This window comes from Pituophis catenifer, unplaced genomic scaffold, assembly GCF_029215685.1.
Source record: "Pituophis catenifer annectens isolate HBS135680 unplaced genomic scaffold, rPitCat1.0.hap2 SCAF_14, whole genome shotgun sequence".
Classification (NCBI taxonomy): Eukaryota; Metazoa; Chordata; class Lepidosauria; order Squamata; family Colubridae; genus Pituophis; species Pituophis catenifer.
In genome coordinates this window covers 197,058-212,400 of record NW_027256894.1, presented here as the reverse complement: position 1 = coordinate 212,400, position 15,343 = coordinate 197,058, and positions in this window count along the sequence as shown.

Sequence of the window (15,343 nt, the reverse complement as noted above, 5' to 3'; positions counted from 1 at the left end):
TTTTCTATTTCAAGTGGTTCCAATTCCAAACCCAATAAGGTATTTAATGGCTGGCATGGACTAATAAGGAGTCGTATATAATCCAGCAAAGGGGCAAATATTAAATTCAAGAATTTCCAAGATTCAAAAGAGCAAGGTGCCCCCCCCCCCCGCCAAGTTTCAAATTCTACTGCCGTGCTACCTGCCTGAGTGGATTTCAGCGTGAATTATATTTCAGAGTGGTTCCATCATCTTAATGGAAGACCTACCAGAAAGGCTGTAGATATATTTGGGTGGATGTACACTTTTTTCCCTTGAAAATATTTAATATATTGAAATTATTTAGCAATTTATTAAAAGTTTGGGATAAATAAAGGAAAGGAATAACTCCATATGTCTCCTTTCTTGATTCCGTATTGAATGTCTGTTTATATGAGGAAGGACTAAAATTTGCTCAGTGCAGACACAATAATCCATTTAGATTACAATATTTTATTAATAGAGCAAAATTAAGATCTCTCCAGCCACATGCTATTCCAACCTTGTAAGGGTGCTGTGTGAACTAAAAGGAATGTTGAAAACAGTTGAATCACTCAGTGGAGAAATAGAGTAACTTAAGATGGTTTCTTTAAAAAACTTGAGAAAACTCATGTCATTTGGCTGGCTGTGGTGCTGGGGCTTTCTTGATCATACACTTTTATACAAACATATTTTCAAAGCAGAACTATGTTCCTATTGTTTAATGTTAAGGAAAACACACCATTAGCCAAATTTTCTGCAATTGTGTATTCAGCATAGGCTTTACTTGTGGCCCGGAGAAAAACAGAAGAGCAGCTATTTCTGAATGCTGCTTGCTATTTGGTGGAAGATCTCCAAACTTTTGAACAAAGATGTCTGAGAGGTTCCAAGGACACCTTTCAAATCAGGCTGTTTTCTACTAAACGTGAAACCAAACACATTTTCAGTTTAATGCCCAAGTTTCAGAATTCAGTTTCCTGCCAGATGTTTTTTTCTCAAATTGCTCACACTCTTCCTTTATTTGCAGATATGGGCAGGTTCGCCTTCCCTGATACAGCCAGAATGCAAAAGCCTTTCATCCCACAATAGGAGAGTTTATGGCTCAGAATGTTGTGGGAACCCAGCCATTATTTTGGTATGTGTGAATTAAGCCATGAGAAGCCAGGCTGAGTGGCTTGGGCACAGGCTACCAGGTGCCAAACTCTGGCCTGCTGTAATATTGGTCTGTCTGGCTGTGTAGGTAGATATCTTACCTGGTATTGGTGAGGGGAAGAGAATGGCCATCAGCCTGCTGGGTTAGGGCAGAGATCAGTGTCTATCCTTTTAACAACCAGCGTTGCTGTGTTAATGGATGTTTCCAGTGCAGAGAGCAGCAGGCCACTTCCTGTGTGGTATTCATAGCAAGGCCTAGGACCCAACCTACTATGAATGTTTGTTTGTGGTATGAAGCTTTTACCTTGCCAGGTGCTGTGATTTCCAATATCAAATAACTCAGTTCTGCTTCTAGGCCAAGGGATGGTTTCCTACTGGGCTGGAGCTTTGTTCAGAGACTACCTAGTTGCTTGTGAACATCAAAAAGCTCACAGAGAAAGTTTTTTGGAGCCCAATTTCCAAGCTCTTCAGAAGTAAAAGATGCTAATATGAAAACAGCCGGGACTGTGGCTGCCCATGTGGAGAGTCTTGAGGAGAAATACAGGAGGGGGGCACCTGCTTCACAGCAGAGGGAACTCAGCTTGGGATGTACCTCCCCTAGTTTTCACGGTTCCTTTCTAACTACCTTCCTGACTAGCCATGATCCAGGTCAGCTAAGATCAGCCTTCTGGGATGCAAAGCCTTGGCAGCATGCTGGCTGCAGACACTGATCGCAGGCTGTTTCTCCTGGCAGGTTGACTAAGGTGAGGGTCAACAGTTTCTGGTTTGGGAGGTCTTCATATTAAGCAACATGCCATGTTAAAAACATTGTCTGGTTATTTGGGCACAGTACTTTGTGTGACATAGGAATTCTAGTTTCCTAACATGGATAAAGTTGAAGATTAGTTTGTTGTGTAAACCTAACCTTTGCTTGACTGGTTTCAAAACAACTGTTTTATTTGTACTCTTCTACAAAGGAAGAATTGCAATGCTGGTAGTCAGTTTTTTTTTTTTTAAAGAACATGACTCTTTCAAGAATAGAAGATTTTTTTTTTATTATTGAAAAGTTTTACAAAAAAAAACCAAGAATTTTCTTCCCCCCATGTCATCTCTGCTACTCCTTTGACCCACTGTTGACTCACCCATAGTCCCAGTGTTGCAGAATATACAGCCTCATGCTACATAACTAAGCTCCATTTCATGCTGAATAAACTAAATTATTTATGTATCTTAAATAGAAAACTATCTTACAATAGATTTTTACCCCAAAAGTTTTTTATTAAAATAAATTCAATAAAAATAAAAAAATCCGATTTAAATCAGAAAAATCTGATTTTTTTGATCTTTTAAAAAAAATCATTGATTTTTATCCACCCTGATTTTCTTACAGGTCCACCATATATGATAATAGGTTGCGTCATTACATTCACATCTCCAACATTTAGCTTGCCAATTCGAATTCATACATGATAATTTTTTAGGATCTAAGTGCCATCTATAAAACATTTTATAAAAATTATCTCTCAAATTTTGTGCTTGCATAAATTTAACATTTCTGACCCAGATCTTTTCCCACGTTTCCATCATCACTGGTTCCTGAAAGTTTTGTGCCCATTTTATCATACAATCCTTAACCAATTCCGTTTCTGAATCTATTTCCAATAATGCATTATACAACCTTTTAATATGCATCTGACTTTGATCTCTAATCTGTTTCACCAGATTTTCCTCATTTTGCATAACACCAAATTTTTGATCTTCCCTCCATCTAGCTTGAAGCTGACCATACTGAAACCAAGTATAAATTATCCCTTCTTCTTTTAATTCATCTAAAGATTTCAGTTGCAACTTACCCCTTTCCAAAAAAAGAAGCTCTTTATAAGTAATCACCTCTGTTTTTTGCTCTATACTTATATTTTCTATTTCATGTCTGGGATTTGCCCATATGGGCAAATTTAGCTTATATTGGTACTTTTTCCAAACCCTCAACAATGCATTTCTAAGTATATGACCCTTAAACACTTTATCCACTTTTTTTTCATATAACAAATAAGCATGCCATCCATATAACAAATCATAACCTTCTATGTTTAACATTCTTTCTTCAGTTAAGTTAAACCAATCACTAATTTGTGATAAAGCTGCTGCTTCATAATACAGTCTTAAGTTAGGCATTTTAAGACCTCCTCTCTCACGTATATCCTGTATAATTTTCAGTTTCACTCTTGGTTTCTTCCCAGCCCAAATGAAAGTATTAACCCCTTTCTGCCATTCCATCAAATTTCCATCTTTCTTAAGCACTGGTATCATTTGAAACAAAAATAAAAACCTAGGTAGCACATTCATTTTTATTGCTGCTATCCTTCCCAGTAATGATAGTTGTAACTTTTTCCAATTTTCCATTTCTTTTTGTACTTTTTGCCAAAGAATTTCATAATTATTTTTAAACAATTTCGTGTTTGAGGCTGCAATATATACTCCTAGATACTTAACCTTTTTAACTATTTCAAACCCTGTTATTCTCCCTAAGTCTTCTCTTTGAGTTATGGACATATTTTTAGTTATCATCTTTGTCTTATGTAGATTTATTTTAAATCCAGATACCTTGCCATATTGAGCTACTATGTCCAACATATACGGAGCCGCTTCTGTAGGTTGAGATAAAGTAACAACCAGGTCATCTGCAAACGCTCTTAATCTATAATCCTGCTGTCTAATTACAATTAGACAGCAGGACAAAAATTTTATAATCCGTGTTCAAAAGTGAAATTGGCCTAAAATTTTCAGGTTTAGTACAATTTAATTATCTCTGCAATAGCATCAGCACAAATATCTTTTAAATTTTCTTTACTATTTTCTTTCAGGCCTCTCAATCTCAAAGCAAACTCCATGGACCTGTATTGTAACATTACCAATTCATCATCCACTTTCTCTATTCTGGTCATGTGACGTGTGCACTGCTGTCTGTTCTGATTGGCCTGACACAAAATCCACCAGGGGGAGTGTCTTTGGCTCCGAAGAAGCCAAAATTTATTTAGATATGAAGAAAATATGAAAGAGCTTAAAAAACAAATGAAAGATTTTTTTTTGTAATTAATATGAATAAGGGTACTTCCATGGAAATGGTCTGGGATGCTAGCAAGGCTTATATGAGGGGTATGTTAATACACATGAATAATAAACATAGACTAGGCTTCCGGGTTTTGCTGGCTCCGGTGAAGACGGTGCCTTTTTAAGGTCCGCCAGCCCCGCCGTTTGTAGAGCCGCTTCGATCGTGAGAAGTGGCTTGAAAACTCCAGAATCTGTAGGATTTGAAGGAGAGAGTTGGCAAGGCGCAGGTTGAGCCCCTGTGAGCCCCCAGGAATTTGCTACTGGGGAGGAAACAGGCGTGGCTCCCTTTCAACTTGCAAAGACTCCGGGCGGCGTGGGACGACTCTGTTTATTGCAGAGCAAGCCGGCAGCAGCAAACACAGCCGATTGAATTTAACCTTACTAATTAACGGAGAAAAAAAAAACCCGAACCCTGAAACCAAGGAATTGCAAGTATTTCCCTTTCTTTGTGACTTTTTGATCTGTCTAAAAACTGAAGTGAGTGGGAGTGGCTTGAAAAGATGGCGCCGCTCCAGCGCTAACAAGTTAACAAGCTGAAAGGGAAAGTGACTCTTTGAAGCTATTCTAACAAGTTACATTGTAGCGCTGTTTGTTGCGAGTACAGGAGAAGAGGGGTGAGAAAAAAAAAATCCCTTTCTAAAACAAGCTGACTTCACACAAGTTTAATTTTACTTACTTCTAACCTGATTAAAACTGGGGGATTTTCTAAGAGGACTTTGTGGTGCTGGAAGAAGAAAAAGGATTTCTTTTTTTAGAAAATCTAACTCACGAGGTAAAATGGCCTCTAAAAAACAGGAAAGCAAGGCAGCAGGGGGGGGATCTCCCACACATAAGCCTGAAGAGCAGTTTGATTTTGAAAGTTTAAAAAAATTTATCACGCAGGCTTTGGATGATAAATTTCAAAAATCCCAACAGGAAATTAAGCAGGAAATTACTGAAATGAAAAATTTGGTGAAAGAGAATTATGACAAGGTGACTGATAAATTATCAAATGCAGTCTCTGGCCTGTCAGAAGTTATTATTAAAGTGGACTCTAAATTGGAAGAATTTAAATCAGAAGTGAATGTTAAAATAAAAGATACTGATTTTAAAATTTCTGATGTGGATAATAAAGTGCAGAGAGTTGAAGATGAAATCACGATGATGAAATTCCGGTCCATGGAATTTGCTATAAGAATTAGAGGTATCAAGGAGAGTGACCGGCAAGATCTGAGACAGGTTTGTGCTGATGCCTTGGCTGTGTTGTTAAAAATTGATCCTGATGAGATTTTATGCAAAATAGATAAAATTTACAGAGTGAACTCGTGGGTGGCCAGACAAAGACAATTACCAAGAGATGTGGTGATTTATTTCACAGACAGAAGAATGAGAAATGATATTCTGCAAAAATCTTTTCTTTCCTCTGTGCAAGTTGAGGGAACTCAAGTGGGAATTTATAAAGAGTTACCGCCAAAGATGCTGAAAGATAGAAAAGATTTTGGTTTTCTAGTAAAGGAATTAAACAAATTACAGATTCCATTTCGGTGGGATGCCCCAACGGGTATAATTTTGAAGTACCAGGGGGAAAAACACCGACTGAATACTGTTGAAAAAGCGGAATATTTTTACTACAATGTTTTTAAAGAGAGGTCACCATCTCCACGCTCATCTACTGTACTGGAGATAAAGGAGAGTGAGAAGGAGAAGCAACCCCAGCAAGAATTGGAAGCGCAGCTTAAGCAGATTGAACTAGATCCAACGGAAGCGCAGGGTGCTGAAGGAGGTTTTCTGGATGAGCCCCTGTTAGAATCTTCTCCAATTCTGACTACAAGAGATGTGGCACTGGACCTAGAGCGTATGGCTGAAGCTAAAGACCAGCGAATAACTCGTGCAGTTTCAAAACAACTTAAAGAAAAACAATTGCAAGAAAGAGCTACGGCACAACAATATAAAAAAGGAGCTAAGAGTACTACAGATCAAAGGGAAGCCATGGGGAGAGCAACGTCGGTGGCCTCGGAAGACATCCGGCAATTCTGCTCGTCGCTTCAAAAAGGTATACATGATGGTTAAGTTTTTGTCTTGGAATGTGAATGGACTGAATTCGCCACAGAAAAGAAAGAAAATATTTACATATTTACAACAATTTAATAATGATATAATTTGTTTACAAGAAACTCATATTAGAACGCAAGATCAAAAATATTTGATAAACTTAAAGTTAGGAATACATTTCATAGCATCAAATTTGGAAAAAAAGAATGGCGTGGTTATTTATATAAACAAAAGATTTTCAGCTAAAATTATAGAAGCGGATGAAGGTGGTAGATTTGTAGCAATTGAACTGTGTACTCCATATGGTCAAATTCTTGTGATTGGGCTTTATGCTCCCAACCAACAGCAGGATCACTTTTATAAAACTTTGCATACTAAAATGTTGCAATGGGACTATAGATCAATTTTGATTATGGGAGACTGGAATGGAGTAATTGATTCCAAGCTAGATAAAAGAAGTCTGGCGAAGTCAAAGATTAGACTACCACAAACTTTTTTTGAAATGAAAGAAGATTTGGAACTAAAGGATGTCTGGAGAATACATAACTTAAAAGACTTGGATTATACTTTCTTTTCTGACAGACATAGATCTTTTTCAAGGATTGATTTTATTTTAGTATCAAATGATTTACTTGTCAAAACAAAAAGAACAAAATTTTTTCCAAGAACTTTATCTGATCATAGTCCAGTATGGATAGAAATTGAGACTGCAAAAATTGAGAGAAGATCATGGAGACTAAATGAAAATCTGTTTAGATATGAAAAAAATATAATAGAACTTAAGAAGCAGATGAAAGAATTTTTTGAAATTAATTTGAACAAGGGTACCCCTATTGAAATTGTATGGGATGCGAGTAAAGCATATATGAGAGGGGTACTCATTTACATGAACTCTAAGCACAAATTGAATAGACAAAAGAAAAGAATTGAAATTGAAGCAGAAATAAAGAAAAAAGAACAGTTACTTATTAAAAATCCAACAGATGAAAGAACACATAGTGCTATAAAACTCTTGAAAGACCAATTCCAAATGCTTATGGCGGACCAGGTTGCAACAAATTTACAATATGCAAAGCATAACACATTTTGTAATGCCAATAAACCGGGCAGATGGCTGGCTTACACCCTAAGGAAGAAGCAGAGTATGCGGACCATCGACTGTATTGACATTGGAGGGACAGAAATTTATCAACAAAAATTAATTAAAGAAGTTTTTGTAGATTACTATACTAAACTATATGCTAAAGATGACATACAGAATGGACTTATAGAAAAATATCTAGAAAATAAAAGAGTTACAAAAGTTACTAACTTACAAAAGGAAAGACTGAATCACCCTATAACAGCTGAGGAGATAATTGCAGCAATAAAACAACTGAAAACTGCCAAAGCTCCGGGAACAGATGGTTTGACTGCAGTGTATTATAAAACTTTGCAAGCAGAAATGGTGGAACAACTTAGAGACTTATTTTGTAATATACAACAAGGGGGTAAAATACCCCCATCATGGAAAACAGCTTATATTTCTTTGATACCAAAAGAGCAAGCGGGTCCTAAAAAACCGGAAAATTATAGGCCAATATCTCTTCTGAATAATGACTACAAAATTTATGCAAAAGTATTAGCCAACAGGTTGATGCCAGTGATTCAAGAGGTGATTCATGAAGATCAAGCGGGATTTATAGAGGGTAGATATATGAAGGACAATGTAAGGCAAGTGATAGATTTACTGGAATATACAGAAGAATAAACAGATCCCTGCAGTGCTGGCTTTTTTGGATGCGGAGAAAGCCTTTGATAGAGTGGATTGGAATTTTCTATTAAAGACTTTGAAAAAAATGGACTTTGGGGATCAATTTATATTGGCGGTTTCAGCAATTTATCAAGAGCAAAAGGCACAGATTATTATTAATGGAAGTTTGACAACAGATTTCAAAATTGAAAAAGGAACAAGACAAGGTTGTCCGTTATCCCCATTGCTTTTTATTTTAACATTAGAAGTCTTGTTGAATATAATAAGGGATTCGATTAGCTTGAAAGGTATAGTGATAAGGCAAGAAGATTACAGAATAAGGGCATTTGCAGATGATCTGGTTGTTACCCTAACACAACCGGTGGAATCAATAATCCTGATGAAAGACATTATAAGAGATTATGGTGCAGTATCAGGATTCAGACTGAACCAGAAAAAAACTAAGATGATAGTCAAAAATATGACACAAGAACGAAAATATGAACTTGAAAGGAGGGCAGGTTTTGAGATTGTGTCAAAGGTTAAATATTTAGGAGTTCAGGTTGCAGAATCTAATATGAAACTGATTCAAAATAATTATGAGGTTTTGTGGCGAGAGGTGCAAAAAGACATGGAGACATGGAAAAAACTGCAGCTTTCTTTACTTGGAAGAATAGCAGCAGTAAAGATGAATATTTTGCCAAGATTTCTATTTCTGTTTCAAATGATTCCGGTGCTTAAAAGTGATAAACAACTGAAAGAGTGGCAAAGAGGACTGAATAAGTTTGTCTGGAATGAGAAAAAAACGAGAGTGAAATTGAAAATTATGCAAGATGTTCCAGAAAGGGGAGGTCTTAAACTTCCAAACCTACAGTTATATTATGAAGCAGCAGCTTTGACTCAAGCAAGTGACTGGTTTGGAAGGAAAAAGACTGGTATATTGAATATAGAAAGTTTTGATCTTGAATTTGGATGGCATGCTTATTTATTTTATGATAACAAAGTGGATAAAGTATTTAAAAGCCATATACTTAGAGACTCTTTGATGAGAGTTTGGAAGAAGCACCGACTCAAATGGGATTACAAAATACCGTTATGGCTGGATCTTGGTCATACTATGTGGAATACAAATATAATGTCACTCGGGGGGTTTTTATATAAAGAGATTCTTTTTACAGATGCGGGCAGATGGCAGTTGAAGACATTACAGACACTGTTGGATGAAGTAATTAATTTAACTTGGTTACAATATAATCAACTACAATTGAGATGGAAAGAGGACCAAAAAACTGGTATTATGTTGCACGAGGAAGAATTGGTCAGACATATAAAAGAGAAAGGTCCAATGCATATTAAAAGGCTTTATAATGTTTTGTTAGAAAGGGATTCAGAAACTGAATTGGTTAAAGATTGTATGATTAAGTGGGCACAAAATTTTGAAGAACCAGTGATGTTAGAAACATGGGAAAAGATATGGGTTCAGAATGTTAAATTTACACAATCGCAGAATTTGAGGGAAAATTTTTATAAGATGTTTTACAGATGGCATTTAGATCCCAAGAAATTATCCTGTATGTATCCTAATGTTCAGCCAAAATGTTGGAGATGTGATTGTTTAGATGCTACATATTATCATGTTTGGTGGAATTGTAAGAAAGTTAAGGCTTTTTGGATTAAAATATGGTGGGTTATGCAGAATGTTTTGAAGAGAAAAATTCCATTTTCCCCACAATTGTTCTTATTGGGTATAGTAAAGGGTTTTACACTGGATGAAATTAAATTGATATTGTACATGATCACAGCAGCGAGGTTATTGATAGGTAAATATTGGAAAAATGAGGCTTTACCCACTATTGAAGAATGGACTTTGAAGATGGCCAGTTTTGCGGAGATGGCGAAGATTTCAGCATTTTTAAAAGATCGCTCACAAGAGACTTATGAATGGGAATGGAAAAAGTGGATAGATTTTGTGCAGAACAAATATCAAGTTAGGAAATACCAAATAGCTTTTCATTGAAAGTATTATATAAAAATAGAAATGTATGAATACTGTGAGGGGGGGGGAATTTTTTTTTTTTTAAGGGGGTTTGAGGGGTTCAAGTTTTGTAAAAAGGGGACTTTGATGGGATTATACTTCATGGAAGTCAGGGGGGAGGGTTAGGGGGGGTTTGAGGGGGGTTAGGGTGGGGAGTGGGGGGGTGGGATGGGGGGGGAAAATGGGGTGAAAATGTAATTGTAAAACTTTTGCAATAAAAAAAAATAAACATAGACTAAAACAACAAAAGAAGCGGAAAGAGATAGAGGAAGAAATAAAAAAGAGAGAACAATAACATCTCCCATTTTGCTTTCCAACTTTCCCATCAAGCTGGATAACAAGGTTTGACAATCCTGATACAGCATAAACAATATCTTCTCTTATTTCATCGTGTTTCTCTGCAACCACTTCCTTAATTGAGCTTATATCCTCCTCAACTTTCTTTAATTTCCCTTCCACAAGTGATGTTAAGTTATTCATAGCTTCTTTCATTGCTGTTGCTTGATTGTTCATGGCTTCTTTCATAAATTCTTTAAAATCATTTAAGTGCTGCCTCCTGATTCTGACTCTGACTCTGTGAATCAGCCGGAAGTTGTGCTTTCTGTGTCACCACTGACACAACTGGAGAACCTCCCCCTCCTTTAACAACTCCTGGTTTCACTTGTTTAGAAGCCATTTTTCCCCCTTTAAAGGGATCTTTTTTTTTTCCAAAGCCACAAAGTCTCTTAAACAACTTTAAAATGTTTGTAATTTATAGTCTCTAATTTATCAAGCAGGATGATTTTTTTTTCTCCACAAGCTCTCACTTCCCAGCAGTTGATAAGCAGCTAATCCACTCTCCCAGCACAAAGTTCTCAATAAGCACTTTCGTTTCTGGCTTTCACTTTCAAAACCATAACAAAGACGCCATCTTCAGCCTCCAGCTCAATGAAATTCAGTTTGAAACAAAGTAACTTCGGAGTTAAGCTCTGTACTTTTAAAGCTTGTTCTCTTGTTTCCGCTCTGCCTGCGCTTGTAATCAGTCAAACTCACTTTTGAAAGCAGGATCGGATTGCGGCTTCTCGCTCTGCTTTCGCAGAGTCATCCTGGCTTCGGAGCTTCTTGGCGGGCTGGCTGGGGAGCTCTCACCCTCCAAGCCTCTGGAAATATTCCAGAGGGCTTTCGGGGAGCTCTACTCTCGCCCACTGGCTCTCCTCTCCTTCTTTTCCCGAGGGGGAGGTTTTTCAGCCGCCAGACAGCCGGTTTGCGCTGTCAAAGCGGTTTTTACGAAGACACAGGGCTGGCGGTCTTAAAAGACCGTCCACGGAGTCTGCGGTGCCGACCGGAAGTCTAGAATAGAAGATTGTTAATGATGGTCCCTGACCCTGGAAAGTACAGTCAGGTCCAGAAATATTGGGACATTGACACAATTCTAATATCTTTGGCTCTATACACCACCACAATGGAGCTGGAATGAAACAAATACAATGTGCGTTAACTGCAGACTGTCAGCTTTAATTTGAGGGTATGTACATCCAACTCAGGTGAACAGTGTAGGACTTACAGCAGTTTGTATATGTGCCTCCCACTTGTTAAGGGACCAAAAGTAATGGGACAATTGGCTTCTCAGTTGTTCCATGGCCAAGTGTGTGATATTCCCTCAATACCCCAATTACAATGTGCAGATAAAAGGCCCAGAGTTCATTTCAAGTGTGCTATTTGCTTTTGGAATCTGTTGCTGTCAACTCTCAAGATGAGATCCAAAGAGCTGTCACTATCAGTGAAGCAAGCCATCATTAGGCTGAAGAAACAAAACAAACCCATCAGAGAGATAGCAAGAACATTAGGCGTGGCCAAAACAACTGTTTGAAACATTCTCAAAAAGAAGGAATGCACCGGTGAGCTCAGCAACACCAAAAGACCTGGGAGACCATGGAAAACAAGTGTGGTGGATGACCAAAGAATTCTTTCCCTGGTGAAGAAAACACCCTTCACAACAGTTGGCCAGATCAAGAACACTCTCCAGGAGGTAGGTGTAAGTGTGTCAAAGTCAACAATCAAGAGAAGATTTCACCAGAGTGAATACAGAGGGTTCACCACAAGTTGTAAACCATTGGTGAGCCTCAAAAACAGGAAGGCCAGATTAGAGTGTGCCAAACAACATCTAACAAAGCCTTCACAGTTCTGGAACAAGATCCTATGGACAGATGAGACCAAGATCAACTTGTACCAGAGTGATGGGAAGAGAAGAGTATGGAGAAGGAAAGGAATTGCTCATGATCCTAAGCATACCACCTCATCAGTGAAGCATGGTGGTGGTAGTGTCATGGCGTGGGCATGTATGGCTGCCAATGGAACTGGTTCTCTTGTATTTATTGATGATGTGACTGCTGACAAAAGCAGCAGGATGAATTCTGAAGTGTTTTGGGCAATATTATCTGCTCACATTCAGCCAAATGCTGCAGAACTCATTGTACGGCGCTTCACAGTGAAGATGGACAATGACCCAAAGCATACTGCAAAAGCAACCAAAGAGTTTTTGAAGGGACAGAAGTGGAATGTTATGCAATGGCCAAGTCAATCACCTGACCTGAATCCCATTGAGCATGCATTTCACTTGCTGAAGACAAAACTGAAGGGAAAATGCCCCAAGAACAAGCAGGAACTGAAGACAGTTGCAGTAGAGGCCTGGCTGAGCATCACCAGGGATGAAACCCAGCGTCTGGTGATGTCTATGCGTTCCAGACGTCAGGCTGTGATTGACTGCAAAGGATTTGCAACCAAGTATTAAGAAGGGAAAGTTTGATTTATGATTATTATTCTGTCCCATTACTTTTGGTCCCTTAACAAGTGGAAGGCACATATGCAAACTGCTGTAAGTCCTACACCGTTCACCTGAGTTGGATGTACATACCCTCAAATTAAAGCTGACAGTCTGTAGTTAACGCACATTGTGTTTGTTTCATTCCAACTCCATTGTGGTGGTGTATGGAGCCAAAGATGTTAGAATTGTGTTGATGTCCCACTATTTCTGGACCTGACTGTATATGAATAAGCGTTCTATCAGGACATACTAGTATTAGATAAAAATGCACAATTCTCTTTTCTAAAATTGTAGCCTGCTTTACACATAATGCTATTTCTGGATTTATTTCTTTATTATGGTTTGTATATCAGAATCTAAATTATTTGTATTTTGTCAATCAGCCACATTTCCTATTTCTGGATGCTGAAATATTTTAAACATGGATTGTCTTCCTGCTTGAATTGGAAGCTACTCTTTATTCATGTATTTATATGCTGCTTCAATTAACTCTGCCCAGTTAAGATGTGCCAGAATAAGCCTCAGAAATGTGGCAGGCGCAGTGTCCTCAAGTCTTACTGTACATCTTTTTCCACTACAAGGCAGATGGAGGACTGACCAGGAAATGCCAAAACACTCACCTCCTCCCACAATGCCAGCAAAAGACCTGTTTAACTGTTGACACAGGAAAAAAACCCAGTCCAACAAGCCTGATATGGAATTCCCCACAAGTAAACAAATCATCGTAGCTTATGTATGGTGTGACTGTTTCATTCAGGGGGTGCTTCTTGGGCTTGATATTTATGAGGGTTTATCAGGTGAGTGGCTTCCTGCATTGGGCCTTTTTCTGTGTCACTGTAAACAGGTATTTTGCTGGCATTGTGGGAGGAGATGGGTGTTTTTGGCATTTCCAGGTAAGCATTAAACAAATAAGTATATACTGTAGTATGCAGTGATAAATACAAATGAACAATAGAATTAGCAAATGAATAAACAATATGATAAAAATATCAGATAATGATTACAGAACAAATCTTTAATATATCTGTCAGAGCGGCCAATCGCTTTTTTGGCTAATGTTTTCCTCTTTATTAAACAAAAATACTTAAAACAGAAAAAGGTTGAATACATGTATGATGAATAAATCCAAAACCTGACTAGGAGAATCCAGAAGCCTCTCCCTTGTCCTTCTGTCCTAGAAATAACAGGCAGCCAGGGGAGCAAATGAGGTGTGCTCGAGACCACCAACCCCAAAGAATATTGCCATGTTCAGACAATGTCTGTGCATTAGAGGAGCTTCTTTTGCCTCCGCAGCCATGCGCCACTGCACAAACATCTTTCTATGGCTGCCAGTCCCACAGCAGCGACTCTGGGTAGATTGAAGAACCAACAATTTCATGCTCCAACCCCCAAAATCCCAGGTTAAAACAGTAGTCCCAACCTGGAAAAGCAACATTTAGCCGGCAAGTTTCCCCTAAGCCCTTGGCCTGAATACCAGTTGAACAGCCAGGCCTTTGGTGCCTTACGGGAGGATGCCAGCGTCAGGACCACACAGACGTGGGACAGGCACAGAGAAAGCATGGCAACAAAAGAGCCTTGGTGGCGCTTAAAAGAGCCTTGGTGGCGCAGCAGACTAAAGCACTGTTAACACCAGCTGCCTGCAATTACTGCAAGTTCAAATCTCACCAGGCTCAAGGTTGACTCAGCCTTCCATCCTTTCGAGGTAGGTAAAATGAGGACCCGGTTTGTGGGGGCAATAAGCTGACTTTGTATAAAAAAGAACACCGCTGGGGGGGGGCGAAAGCCCTACTAAGCAGGTATATACAAAAGTATGAAGGCTATTGCGTAACACCTTGTAAGCCGCCCTAAGCCTCCGGAAAAGGGCGGCATATAAATCGAACCAATAAATAAAATAAATAAATAATAAACAAGTTGTATGCTGGAAGGGACCCACAGTATGCCCTCCCACCAGCTCTGGGGGACAGGGCTGAAGTGATGGGAGAGGCAGTCCTGCAACAGCCTGGCTGGCTTTATGGGAGATAAGCAGCCCCTTGAATCCCACCAGCAGCCAGAGCAGCTCAAGGAGGCATGGGGTTGCTGCCCAAACATTGCTTCTGGGCCAGCTGAGCCCCGACCAGACTTATGACTGGCTGATTGAGTGAAATTCTTTGAGAAGCTCATTTCAGGCACCCAGGGGTTTCCCAGTGTAGCTGTCTATATAAAACTATATTTATTATAAAAACTGATCACAATCTATCATCTTCAATTTTTTGGAGGAAGGTTATCTGCTTTCCACAAGACCAAATACTTAGTGAGATTTCAGCAACCACTTAGTGTGTGCGATCAAAAAGAAAATAGGAATTTTCTTCCAGTGTTTTGAGTGAGTTGGATTATAATCAAACAAAGGTTGCCATAAAGCAAAAACCATCGGAAAGAGCTTGGTGTCCGACCCATAAAGACGTCTCAGGCAACCCTATTTGCCAGTTTAAGCACCAAAGTCTTTGGGACATTTATTTTCTCCAAA